This window comes from Mandrillus leucophaeus, unplaced genomic scaffold (genome assembly GCF_000951045.1).
Source record: "Mandrillus leucophaeus isolate KB7577 unplaced genomic scaffold, Mleu.le_1.0 Scaffold194, whole genome shotgun sequence".
NCBI classification, from domain to species: domain Eukaryota; kingdom Metazoa; phylum Chordata; class Mammalia; order Primates; family Cercopithecidae; genus Mandrillus; species Mandrillus leucophaeus.
The window spans coordinates 3,855,556-3,870,075 of NW_012101965.1; positions in this window are offsets into that span (position 1 = coordinate 3,855,556).

Consider the following 14,520-nt stretch of genomic DNA (forward strand, 5'->3'; position numbering starts at 1 on the left):
AGAAAGAGAAAAAGGAAGGAAGGAAAGAAGGAAGGAAGGAAGGAAGGAAGGAAGGAAGGAAGGAAGGAAGGAAGGAAGGAAGGAAGGAAGGAAAGAAAGAAAAAGAAAAAGAAAAGAAGTCTAATACTATTAGTTCATGACCCCAGGATAAGGAAGGCCCTATTAACTAGAATAAAAACCCAAAAATGATAGTGTAAAAAATAGATAACCTTGAGTATATTAAAATAATTAAAATATATTTTAAAAATACACATTCATGGTTGAAACACAAGTGAAAGACTAATAAAATTGTATTATATAATAACAAATGAAGGATTAGCACCCAGAATGTATAAAAATTCCTATCACTCACTAAGAAAGAAACAGAAATTAGTTTAGTAATCAATTCACATAAATGAAAGGCAAACAGCCAACAAATATGAAAAACATGCTTAGCCACATGAGTCATAATAGAAAAAAATAATACACCAGTTTAAAGAGTAACATATTATTTCTTACCCAATAGGTTACCCCAAATTTAAAAGATGGATGATATAAAAAACAGATGTGATAGAGAATGCTTTTTCAGCATCAATTGAAATGATCATATGGTTTTTGTTTTTCATTCTGTTGATATGATGCATCCCATTGATTGAGTTGTATACGTTGAAACATCCTTGTAAGTTCCAGTTCCCAATCACTTATTTATCTCACGGAACAAGGGTTTTATTGAACAAAGACAATTTTTCTCAGAGTGTGGTTTTCATACCAGCAGCATCAGTATCACTTGGAACTTGTTAAAATGCGGATCCTCAGCCACCATCTCAGACCTACAGAATCAGAAACTCTGAAGGGTATGATCTACACTTGTGTTTCAACAAGTGATTCTAATGTATGCCAAAGCTTGAGTGCCATTGGACTGGAAAATCAGACAAGCAATAAGGACCTGAAGTAGAAAAGAATGATAACTAATTGATTAGTAGAGTTAAGGAAATGAATGGAGCACTAAAACCAAACTGTGTGGAAGAAACAAAGGAAATGTTAGAATTTAGGTTGTTAGCAATAAAGTAATCTTGACTGATGATTAGATTTAAATTATGGCTAAACATAGTGGCTAAATTGGAATGGAGATGGAAACCGTGGTTTCTGTAAAGATCATAGGGGTAAGCCAGAGAAGGAAAACCAAGAAAACCAAGAGTAGTGTTGAAGTCACTGGGTTGGCAAGAAGAATGACGAATAGGCACATGCTTCAGTATTGAAGTTATGGAGAAATGTGGAGCATTCCATAGATATCAGCTAACTGTGACAATGAAAGATGTGTATTCTGTTGTTGGATGGTGTTTACTTAGAAAAGTTTGGAATATTTAATGATGGGGTGGAGCAGAGTATTAGTGAAGAGCATGAGAGCAAGTCTCCACAGATCACAAGTCTGTAGAAAAGAGAGGAGAGGCTTCCATTGGAAAGTTTCTGCACTATTCTATAATAGCACTTTATTTCACACATTATACTTATTTTGTATCTATTGAACATCAGCAGTGGGGAACTACATCTAACATATAATGAAACACATTAACCAAACATATGCCTTCTCTCATATATTGCTTCTGATTCTCTGTATCTTAGATTTTTCAATAGTCACATGTTTAGGAGAAAATTGTTTTTGTTTTTTTTTAAGTTGAAAAGTTGAATTATTTTCACTATTAAATCTTGCCCTGCAAAACATAGTGAAATTACCAGAAGTATCTTCAGGGATCTCCTTCTTCCATATGTTGTAGATCCTTGATTTTTGTCTTTTTTTTTTTTTTTTTTTTTTCTGGAGAGACGGAGTTTTTTTCTTGTTGCCCAGGCTGGAGTTCATTGGCACGGTCTCTGCTCACTGCAACCTCTGTCTCCTGGGTTCAAGCAGTTTTCCTGCCTCGGCCTCTCTAGTAACTGGGATTGCAGGTGCCTGCCACCATGCCTGGCTAATTTTTGTATTTTTAGTAGAGATGGGGTTTCACCAGGTTGACCAGGCTGGCCTCGAACTCCTGACCTCGGGTGATTCGCCTGCCTTGGCCTCCCAAAGTGCTGGGATTACAGGCATGAGCCACCACACCTGGCCAATTCCTGTGTAAGTGGCCTCATCAGAATCCTTAGTATTGACTTGGAGGAGGCTAATATTCTCCCCACTCTTCCTAGTTCTTAAAAAGATGTGATTTGGAACAATGTTTTTATCCTAAAGAGTTGACAGTTCACAAGGAAAACTTCAGTAGTCTATATGGTAGAACTTGGTGAATCACCAAATGAGAAGCAGTGAGTGAGTTGCAGCAAGGGGGTCGCACCCCTCTGTCAATGGGTTAGTGAACAAGACATTCCAAAACACCACAAAATGCCACAGTTCTAGATAAAATTCTCCAAAATCAAAAACTGGCTATAGTTGATTGTAAAGAACTTTTTTAAAAGGGAGAACCACCACATGCCTTCTTCCGCCAAAGAATATGGAGGCAAGCTTCCAGTGTTCACCATGAACCAGTGTGTGTAATGACTGCAAGATCAACCCTGAAATTAAAAAGTAAATAAACAAAACATTTTATAGGGTCAAACTCAAAAGGACTGTACTGTTCTCTGGATAGAAATAAGCCTGCAGGCTGCTATTTTAAAAGAACCACAAATTCTGCATCTGTCCCAGATGGGAAATAAGAATTTTATTGAATAATAAATTAAAAATGAATCCACTTCTTTTTAACTTATAACTTAGTAAGTACTTATGATGTGGTCTTTGTAACCAGAGTGCAATTCTTCAGTTAATGAATGAAAGAAGTGTGTGTAAGTTTATGTGCACAATTATCCAAAATGAAAGTGTAAAGGCAAAATGAAAAAAAGTTTCAAAAAATTTAATTTTTGAATAAATGACACAGCAATGTCTTTCAGGGTTTCAAATCTGTGGGTGGTGTTGACGTTATCCCCATTAGATTTTTTGGCTTGGTAGGCAAAGAAGCAGAGCACAGCTTTTAACCCCTCTCTGTCTCCATTCACAAGAGGAAAATGTAGGTCCATTTATAAAGGTCATTTTCAGGTTATGTTGCTTTTGATCAAAGACCATGTGAAGACTTACAGAGTAAGAAGTCAGTGTTATATGGTTATTTAAGTAAGGATCAAAAGAAAGCAAAGTTGAATGTTTATTCAGTAGGTAATGTTTCAAAATGTATTTCATAATGAGGATTTTTAACAAAAACAAGTCATTATGCTTGTCAACTTTACTGTGAAAAATTTGAGTCTTAATTCTGAATAATTTAGGATGTATTAGAGGGTTTTGGTAGTAAGATACAGTTCTTATCAAACAAAAAATAACTTACCTTTTCTGCTGTCATTTCAAGTGGATACTAATTTTATTTACTCCCGTAAATATTCTGGCTTTACTTTAGCCCAAATGAAATGTAAAGGCAAAACAAAAGAAGGTTTCAAAAAACTTAATTTCAGTGTGAATGGGCCACGAGCCAAAACAGTTTATATATACACAATCTTTGAAGTGAGGAGCCTGGAGACACCTACTTTAAATTGTCATAAACAGGATTTAGAACAGGTTGCTGCAAAGTACTTTTGCTTATGTCTTGAGGATCACAGACCACTTTGAGAATTTTGTGAAAGATGTGGATCCCTTTCCATCAACGACAATATATACAAACACATACAAATAACTCCACAAGGTTCACAGACTCTTTGACACTCATTTACAGGCATTTGAGCAGCCCAAATACTCCAGGTTAATAATTCTACAACCTACAATCAGTTTATGTAGATTGTTCTACATAAATACTCTGATATTTTTAACACAGATAATCTGTCTTATTTAAGTTCAGAACAATCTACTGAACAACCTATATTCATTGTAGAAAATTTGGGAAATATTAAAAAGCACAAATAAAAATATTAAGTCACCAGATCTCATCACCCACAGGTAAACCTACTTTAGATTTGGATCAATATTCTTTCAGTCTCTTTTCCAAGTGTTAATATATTTTTCCACAAATAGAATAATATTGCATATAATATTTGACAATAGCTTTTTAATTCAAATATTGTGATCATATTCCCATTATATCTGTATTAGTCTTGTTTTCATGCTTCTGAGAAAGACATACCAGAGACTGGGAAAGTTACAAAAGAGGTTTAATGGACTTACAGTTTCACGTGGCTTAGGAGGCTTCACAATCATGGCAGAAGGCAAGGAGAAGCAAGTCCCATCTTACATGGATGGCAGCAGGAAAAAAAAAGCGTGTGAAGGGATCTAAAACCATCAGATCTCATAAGATGTATTCACTATCATGATAATAGCACAGGAAAAACCTGTCCCCGTGATTCAATTACCTCCCATCTGGTACCTCCCAAAACATGTGAGAACTCAAGATGAGATTTGAGTGGAGACACAGCCAAACCTTATGACTCCACCCCTGGCCCCTTCCAAATCTCATGTCCTCACATTTCAAAAACCAATCATGCCATCCTAACAGTCCCCCAAAGTCTTAACTCATTTCAGCATTAACTCAAAAGTCCACAGTCCAAAGTCTCATCGGAGACAAAACAAGACCCTTCTGCCTATGATCCTTTAAAATCAAAAGCAAGTTAGTTACTTTCTAGATACAATAGGGGTACAGGAATTGGGTAAATATAGCCATTTCAAATGGAAGAAATTTGCCAAAACAAAGGTATTACAGGCCCCATGAAAGTCTGAAATCCAGCAGGGCAGCCAAATATTAAAGTTCCAGAATAAGCTCCTTTGACTTCATGTCTCACATCCAGGTCATGCTGATGCAAGAGGTGGGTTCCTGTCTTGGGCAGCTCTGGCCCTGTAGCTTTGCAGGGTACAGCCTCCCTCCTGGCTGCTTTCATGGGCTGGGGTTGAGTGTCTGCAGCTTTTCCAGGTGCATGGTGCAAGCTGTCAGTGAATCTACCATTCTGGGGTCTGGAGGATGGTGGCCCTCGTGTCACAGCTCCACTAGGCAGTGCCCCAGTAGGGATTCTGGGTGGGGGCTCCAACCAAACATTTCCCTTCCACACTGCCCTAGCAGAAGTTCTCCATGAGGGCCCTACCCCTGCAGCAAACTTCTGCCTGGGCATCCAGGCATTTTCATACATCTGAAATCTAGGTGGAGATTCTCAAACCTCAGTTCTTGACTTCTGTGCACTCACAGGCTCAACACCACATGGAAGCTGCCAAGGCTTGGGGCTTGCACCCTCTGAAGCCACGGCCTGAACTGTACATTGACCCCTTTCAGAAATGGCTGGAGTGGCTAGGACGCAGGGCACCAAGTTCCTGGGCTGCACATAACATGGGAACCCTGGGCCCAGCCCACAGAACCACTTTTCCCTCCTAGGCCTTTGGGCCTGTAATGGGAGGGGCTGCTGTGGAGACCTCTGACATGCCCTAGAGATGTTTTCCTCATTGTCTTGGGGATTTACATTCAGGTCCTCATTACTTATGCACATTTCTGCAGCCAGCTTGAATTTCTCCTCAAAAAATGGGATTTTCTTTTCTATCACATCGTCAGGTTGCAAATTTTTCAAACTTTTATGCTCTGCTTCCCTTATAAAACTGAATGTCTTTAACAGCACCCAAGTCACCTCTTGACTGCTTTACTGCTTAGAAATTTCTTCTGCCAGATACCCTAAATCATCTGTCTCAAGTTCAGAGTTCTACAAATCTCTAAGGCAGGGGCAAAATGACACCAGTCTCTTTGCTAAGACATAACAAGAGTCACTTCTGCTCCAGTTCCAAACAAGTTCTTCATCTCCATCTGGCACCACCTCAGCCTGGACTTTATCATCCTATCGCTATCAGCATTTTTGTCTAAGCCATTCAACAAGTCTCCAGGGAGTTCCAAACTTTCCTACATTTTCCTGTCTTCTTCTGAGCCCCCCAGACTGTTCCAACCTCTGCCCTCTGCCTGTTACCCAGTTTTAAAGTCGATTCCATATTTTTGGGTATCTTTTCAGTAGTGCCCCATCTGCTGGTACCAATGTACTATATTAGTCTGTTTTCACACTGCTGATAAAGACATACCAGAAACTGGGCAATTTACAAAAGAAAGAGGTTTAATGGACTAGAGTTCTACATGGCTGGGCAGGCCTCATGATCATGGTGGAAGGCAAGCAGAAGCAAGTCACATTTTACATGGATGACAGCAGGCAAAAAAAGATAGCTTGTACAGGGAAACTCCCCTTTTTAAAACCATCAGATCTTGTGAGACTTATTTACTATTATTAGAACAGCACGGGAAAGACTTGCCCCAATTCAATTTCCTCCTACCAGGTCCCTCCCACAACACATGGTAACTCAAGATGAGATTTGGGTGGGGACACAGCCAAACTGTATCACTATCCAACAGTCAATGATATCATGTTTTATTGAAATGTAGAAATTTAACCAAGCTTTTATTGTGAAATATTTTTGCTATTTCTAATTTTCTATTCTATAATTACTACTGCTATGGTAATAAATTTTTGTATAACCCATGTTTATTTACCATAATCACTTTAAATTATCCTACATCTTTTAAAATTGCCCAAAATGGCTAATATATTGAACATTGAGTTTTAATCAACATATTTGTTATAAGCTCATGAAATATTGTGTAAATGTAGGAAAGTAAAGTAACCAAATTTGTCTGCAGTAATTTTAACTTAAGGACTTAATAATCAAGATATAGTATATATTTGGCAGACAATTCTTATAGGTCACTTTGGTGGGTGGGAGGGCAGGCTGTTGGAGTGATTTAGTTCGGTTTTATTTGCTGTGGTATGTTTGGATTTTGAATTCTGTAATTATTTACCAGTAGGTTCTAATTGAGGGGAGTTCAAACTCTATACAAATTCAACTCCCTGTGATGCTGAGAAAATAGATGTTAAAGCATTTGTTTTTCTTTACGACTTTTCATACTTTCCATGTTTCCGGCCTGGTTTATCTTTTCCAAACTGTAATTTCCTTAATTTTTTAAATAAGGTAGTATGAAGTAAGAGAAAGGATAACACACAGGAAGACAAGAGTCCTGACTTAGAGTGAGCCTGAGAGGAATTCTGAGGGCTCTCTCAGTGCTGAACATCTTTTATTCCAGCTGGAAAGGAAATGAAAATGCCAAAAGATGATCTTGTTGCTTCTGGATACGAGGTATATGAGGTATTTTCTTCCTCTTTACGTTGTATATTCTTTCTACATTTTTAAATGAACTTGTATTAAATTAATAATAAGAAAAGCACAAGCAAAATACTAAAGTGCACCCCATGATCCTACTCAGCAATAGTAATCTCAAGTTCACCTGGTCTTTCAGTCCTAATGTTTCCTAGCGGTTTGTTACCCCAAACAATAGGGTTGCCTTCCAGAAAACTAACACTGTAGACTCTTACAAACAAGCAGAATCAAGAGATCAAATATCTGCTCCCAGTTTCAAATTCCCAAGATGGAACTAACTGGGAACCATTAAGTAAACAAAATACGTCCATCTTTTCTTCACTCTATGAGCATTTAAGTCTGAATGAAGATGTATAAGAGATGCAAGTGATGAAACTGAAAACTCATGAACATAAGAAGGGAATACAATTTCTCGTTGAGGTCAAAGGAGGCTCTTTGGAAGAAATGGCATTCAAGTGAGGCCTGAAGTGGGAAGAGAAGCGTATTAGTCCATTTTCACACTGCTATGAAGAAATACCTGAGACTAGGTAATTTATAAAGAAAAAGGGGTTTCATGGACTCACAGTTCCACGTGGTTGGCGAGGTCTCACAATTATGGCAGAAGGTGAAGGAGGAGTAAAGGCATGTCTTACATGGCTGCAGGTAAGAGAGCTTGTGCAGGTGAACTGCTGTTTATAAAGCCATCAGATCTCGTGAGACTCACTCATTATCATGAGACAAGCATAGTGGAAACCACCCCCATGATTTAATTACCTCCACCTGCTCCTGCCCTTGACACATGGGGATTATTACAATTCAAGGTGAGATTTGGGTGGGGACACAGAGCCAAACTATGTCATTCCCCCCTTGGCCCCTCCCAAATCTCATGTCCTCATATTTCAAAACACAATCTTGCCCTTCCAACAGTCCCCCCAAAATCTTAGCTTATTCCAGCATTAACCCAAAAGTCAAAGTCCAAAGTCTCATCTGAGACAAGGCAAATCCTTTCTGCCTATGAACCTGTAAAATCAAAAGCAAGTTAGTTACTTCCTAGATGCAATGAGGGTGCAGGCACTGGGGGAAACTGGCGAAAGCAAAGGGGTGACAGGCCCCATGCAAGTCCTAAATCCAATAGGACCATCATTAAACCTTAAATTTCCAAAATGATCACCTTTGACTCCATGTCTCACATCCAGGTCATGCTGATGCAAGAGTTGGGCTCCCACAGCCTTTGGAAAGGAGTCAGCAAGACTAGCTAGATGGTAGGACACATTTAGTTATGTAGCATTCAAATTATCTCTGACCTCAGGTTGACCCAAGTTAATTATTTATAAAGAAGTGATTTGTCTTACAATACAGCTCTGAGATGTATTAGTCATAATGAGTCAAGAGGTCTTAGCTTCGGAGCATTCTTTCATTCTACAGTTGCTGGGCTTTAAAACAGTATGCTCTACAGGGACACTCGCTTGCCCATACCCCAAGCAGCCACATCCTTGCTGACTTAGTGCTGGGACATTGTGAGATCAAATCAGAAATCTCCTGCATTGACTGACAGTCGAAATCTGTCAGCCAAATGTTCTGTATCCAGCTCAGCACACCCACTCCTATGCTGCAGGTTCTGATATATATCTGGGGTCAGGCAGGGGAGAAGGGGATTTAGATGGTGATGTTCTGGAGGAAAAACAAAATATGTCAAATACTCCTATCTGTTGAGTATTTTCATATCAAGAATTTAGGACTGCCTTTATAGAACTTTATAAAACAAATGAGTTGTTATATATGAGACATATGTATAAACATTGACTAGGAAAGAATCTGTAATCTTTTATATGCTCTCTCCCCAGATGAAAACGTATTATTCACCATAGATCACAGAGGTCCATCACAAACAACCCAGTGTTAAGTAATCAAAGGTTACAACGTTAAATGCCATAAGTCTACCATACATACTGTAAAAGCAGGTGTGTCCTACTTTTTCCTTCACTAAAAACTACTTAGTAAGCATTTTCCTGCATCACTAATATTCTAAAAATTCTATCATATGGTTTTATCTCATTTAATTTTCAATTATTCTATTATTGTACATAATGATCTATTCCTAATTTTCATTTATAAATAAAAAATTAAAATTGGATCTTGTGCAAAAGTCTTGGGATACTTTAATTTTTTATTTGGGCTAGATTCATATTGAGTCAAAATGTGTGACTTTTTAAAAGCTACCCTTTGGGAAATGATGTGCCAACTTCTAGCTGCCATGTAAAAAATAGACACATTACTATGATCTTGAATTCAGTATTATTATAAGCATTTTTAAATTTTTTTCCGAGATGGAGTCTCGCTCTGTCGCACAGGCTAGAGTGCAATGGTGCGATTTCTGCTCACTGCAACCTCTGCCTCCTGGGTCGAAGCAATGCTCCTGCATCAGCCTCCTGAGTAGCTAGGATTACAGGCGCGTGCCACCACACCCGGCTAATTTTTGTAATTTTTAAGAGAGGCAGGGTTTCACCATGTTGTTCAGGCTGGTCTTGAACTCCTGACCTCGTGATCTGCCCACCTCAGCCTCCCAAAGTGCTGGGATGACAGGCGTGGGCCACCATGCCTGGCCAGCATTTCTTACATTGATAGAGAAAAACAGTACTTTAGTGTCCATATTTTGCTTACTAGTGAGCATATTTTCTACTTTTCATTGTTCTTTTGTATTTCTACTTTGTGTCTCTTTTTGCCTTTTCAATTCTCATTTTGTAAATTTGTATTTCCTTTTATTATAATTTATAGATATTTGTCTATTTCATGTTTTTCTCAAATAACCAGTTTTTTAAATTATACTTTAAGTATTGGTATATATGTGCAGAACGTGCAGGTTTGTTACATAGGTATACATGTGCCATGGTAGTTTGCTGCACCCATCATCCGGTCATCTACATTAGGAATTTCTCCTAATGCTATTCCTTCCCTAGATCCCCACCCCGCAACAGGCCGTGGTGTGTGATGTTCCCCTCCCTGTGTCCATGTCTTCTCATTGTTCAACTCCCACTTATGAGAATATGTGGTGTTTGGTTTTCTGTTCCTGTGTTAGTTTGCTGAGAATGATGGTTTCCAGCTTCATCCATGTCCCTGCAAAGGACATGAACTCATCCTTTTTTATGACTGCATAGTATTCTAGGGTGTACATGGGCCACATTTTCTTTATCCAGTCTATTGTTGATGGGCATTGGGTTGGTTTCCAGTCTTTACTATTGTGAATAGTGCTGCAATAAACATACGTGTGCACATGTCTTTACAGTAGAAAGATTTATAATCCTTTGGGTATATCCCCAGTAATGGGATTGCTGGGTCAAATGGTATTTCTGGTTCTAGATCCTTGAGGAGTCACCACACTGTCTTCCACAATGGCTGAACTAATTTACACCGCCCGCCCCCGACAGTGTAAAACCATTCCTATTTCTCCACATCCTCTCCAGCATCTGTTGTTTCCTAACTTTTTAATGTTCACCATTCTAACTGGCATGAGATGGTATCTCATTGTGGTTTTGATTTGCATTTCTCTAATGACCAGTGATGATGAGCTTTTTTTCATGTGTTTGTTGGCCGCATAAATGTCTTCCTTTGAGAAGTGTCTGTTCGTATCCTTCACCCACTTTTTGATGGGGTTGTTTGTTTTTTTCCTGTACATTTGTTTAAGTTCTTTGTAGATTCTGGATATTAGCCCTCTGTCAGGTGGATAGATTGCAAAAATTTTCTCTCATTCTGTAGGTTGCCTGTTCACTCTGATGATAGTTTTTTCCGCTGTGCAGAAGCCCTTTAGTTTAATTAGATCCCATTTGTCAATTTTGGCTTTTGTTGCCATTGCTTTTGGTGTTTTAGTCATGAAGTCTTTGCCCATGCCTGTGTCCTGAATGGTATTGCCTAGGTTTTCTTCTAGAGTTTTTATGGTTTTAGGTCTTATGTTTAAGTCTTTCATCCACCTTGAGTTAATTTTTGCATAAAGTGTAAGGAAGGGGTACTGACCAGCCATTAGGCAGTATTCCCAACACCATTTGTTAAATAGGGAATCCTTTCCCCATAGCTTGTTTTTGTCAGGTTTGTCAAAGATCAGATAGTTGTAGATGTATGACATTATTTCTGAGGCCTCTGTTCTGTTCCATTGGTCTATATATCTGTTTTGGTACCATGCTGTTTTGGTTACTGTAGCATTGTAGTGTAGTTTGAACTCAGCTAGCATGATACCTCCAGCTTTGTTCTCTTTGCTTAGAATTGTCTTGGCTATACGGGCTCTTTTTTGGTTCCATGTGAAATTTAAAGTAGTTTTTTTTCTAATTCTCTGAAGAAAGTCAATGATAGCTTGATGGGGGTAGCATTGAATCTATAAATTACTTTGGGCAGTATGGCCATTTTCACGATATTGATTCTTCCTATCCACGAGCATGGTATGTTCTTCCATTTGTTTGTGTCCTCTCTTATTTCCTTGAGCAGTAGTTTATAGTTCTCCATTGAGGTCCTTCACATTCCTTGTAAGTTGTATTCCTAGATATTTTACTCTCTTTGTAGCAATTGTGAATGGGTGTTCACTCATGATTTGGCTTTCTGTAGGTCTACTATTGGTGTATAGGAATGCTTGTGATTTTTGCACATTGATTTTGTATCCTGAGACTTTGCTGAAATTGCTAATCAGCTTAAGGAAATTTTGCTCTGAGATGATGGGGTTTTCTAAATATACAATCATGCCATCTGCAAACACAGACAAATTGACTTCCTCTCTTCTTATTTGAATATCCTTTATTTCTTTCTCTTGCCTGATTACCCTGGCTAGAACTTCCAATTCTATGTTGAATAGGAAAGGTGAGAGAAGGTATATTTGTCTTGTGCCTGTTTTCAAAGAGAATGCTTCCAGCTTTTGCCCATTCAGTATAATATTGTCTGTGGGTTTGTCATAAATAGCTCTTATTATCTTGAGATACATTCCATCAATACCTAGTTTATTGAGAGTCAAACAACCAGTTTTTAACACTATACACTCTATTGCTTTTCTCCATGATTTATTTTTCTTCTTTGCATTTATCTTTCTTATCTCTTTAGCTTTGCTGATTCTTTAAACTTTTTGAGTAAAAAGTTCAGTTCATGAAATATTAATTCTTTATTGCTTAATAACAAAATCACTAATGCTTGTAAATTTTTCAACTTACAATGTGGCTAAAGTATATACATTTTAGTGTTCTGAAACATACTGTTTTTTGAAAGACCAGCTATAGTTTTTATTTCATTTTTGAAACAATAGTTTTCTTTTTTTTTTCTTTTTTCTTTTTTCTTTTTTTTTTTTGAGACAATAAGTTTCACTCTTGTTGCTCAAGGTGGAGTGCAGTGTGTGGTCTTGGCTTACTTCAACCTCTGCCTCTCAGGTTCAAATGATTGTCCTGCCTCAGCCTCCCAAGTAGCTGAGATTACAGGTGTCTGCCACTATGCCTGGCTAATGTTTGTATTTTTAGTAAAGACAGGGTTTCACCATGTTGGCCAGGCTGGTCTCGAACTCCTGGCCTCAAGTGATCCGCCCACCTCGGCCTCCCAAAGTGCTGGGATTACAGGCCTGAGCCACTGCGCCCAGCCACAATAGTTCTTTAGAAGAGTGATTTTTTAGAAAATTTCTTAGACAAACTATTTGTTTAAAAATTTATTAACTTCTAGATGTATTGCTTTATGGAAAGAAATACATGTATAATTTTTGATTTGGGGAATTTATTGAGATTTATTTGTGGTGTTAATGGTGTTAATACTCTAGAAGTCCAAGGGAAAATGATATATAACATTAATGTATTAATTATGTTATTCAAATAATTTGTGTCATTATTTATTCTTTATTATTTTAATTCTGTTAAAGGGTGAGGTAGATATGTTAAAATCTCCTAGAGAGTTTTGTTTCTCTCAATTTCCATTTATTTGTCTAATAGCTTGATGATATACTACAATTCATAATTTATACCATTCTGAGCCATAACTTTTGATAACATAAAATGACCCTCTTTTTCCTATTTTAATGCTGTTGGCTTCCATTTTACTTTGTCTGAAATTTATATTGCTGCAACTGCTTCCTGTTGATATTTGCCAAGTAAACATATCCTGAGCCTTCATTTTTAACCACGTAGGGGCCCAAAGTGAAGAGCAATCCTACAACCACAGTCCCAGCAAGAGTTTTGCAGTTCTACAATCTGTTTTTCACATTCTGGCTCTATGACCAGTGTAACATTAAGCAAGTTATTTAGCCTGTGTATGCCTCACTTTCCAAATCTGTAAAATCAGTGGAAATAAAAATAATTTGTATGAGAACAATTCTTGGTAATATAATAAATGGAATTTCTTAATCTGATAAAATTTGTAACAAATATACTTAAAACTGAACTGTTAGAAGTGTTCTTTTTAAAATCTAGAATAACACAAGAATGTCTTCTTTCACTGCTTCTGCTAAACATTGAAATTGAAGTAATGGTCACCCAATAAGAATAGACTAGGAAGTAAAATTTATAAAAATTATAAAGAAACATGACTATTAGTTTTTGCAGAGAATGTAATTATAGCCTTAGAAAAACCCGAGATAATCTGCAAAATAATTATTAGAATTAATACAAGAGAGTTTTGGAAGATAGCTGGATATAAAGCGGTATAGAAATTCATTACATCAATAGAAATCACCAGCAACAACAGAAAAATGAACTGTTGTAAACAATATAATTTGCCCTAACGAATTATATGAGACTTAGCAATCTGTTAAAAAAGTGAGCCTGACCTTTAGAAATATAATTATAAATTGTTATTGAAAGTCATTAAGAAGACTTCAAGCAGATGCCATGGGGATCAAATACAAACCACGGGGAGGGTTTCTTGAAGATGCTGTCCAGCGCCAGCACTCTGTCTTATAGCTAGTATGTTTATTATATGAGGATGGTTGTGATTTCAATTAAATATTTAAAGTTTTTTAATGCTGTTTGTTCCTTGTAGCAGCAAATAGTTGTTATCTCTTCATTTTTTGGTTTTACTAGCTGTGAATTATTTATTTACTATTTTATGCCAAACTCTTTTAACAAATGGAATTAGTTACTATCCACAAACATATGTAATAAGGTTCTAAAACCTGTAAATAATACCTTCTATTGCTTAAAAATACATATAAACAGGCAATAAAAATGGGAAAAAAAATATAGGTTAGTGGTAACCCTATGTGGCGAGAAAGAAACAGCACAGCTAAATATACAGGAAAGCCAACTGAATGGGCAGAGTTTTATTTTATGAGCTGTGGGTGGATGTGGTATATTATTTTACTCTTTTTTGCTGTTTTGAACACTCAACATACATCATAATAAGTAAATTAGTCCTCATAATGGTTTATATACCTTTTTAAAGGTTGGGGA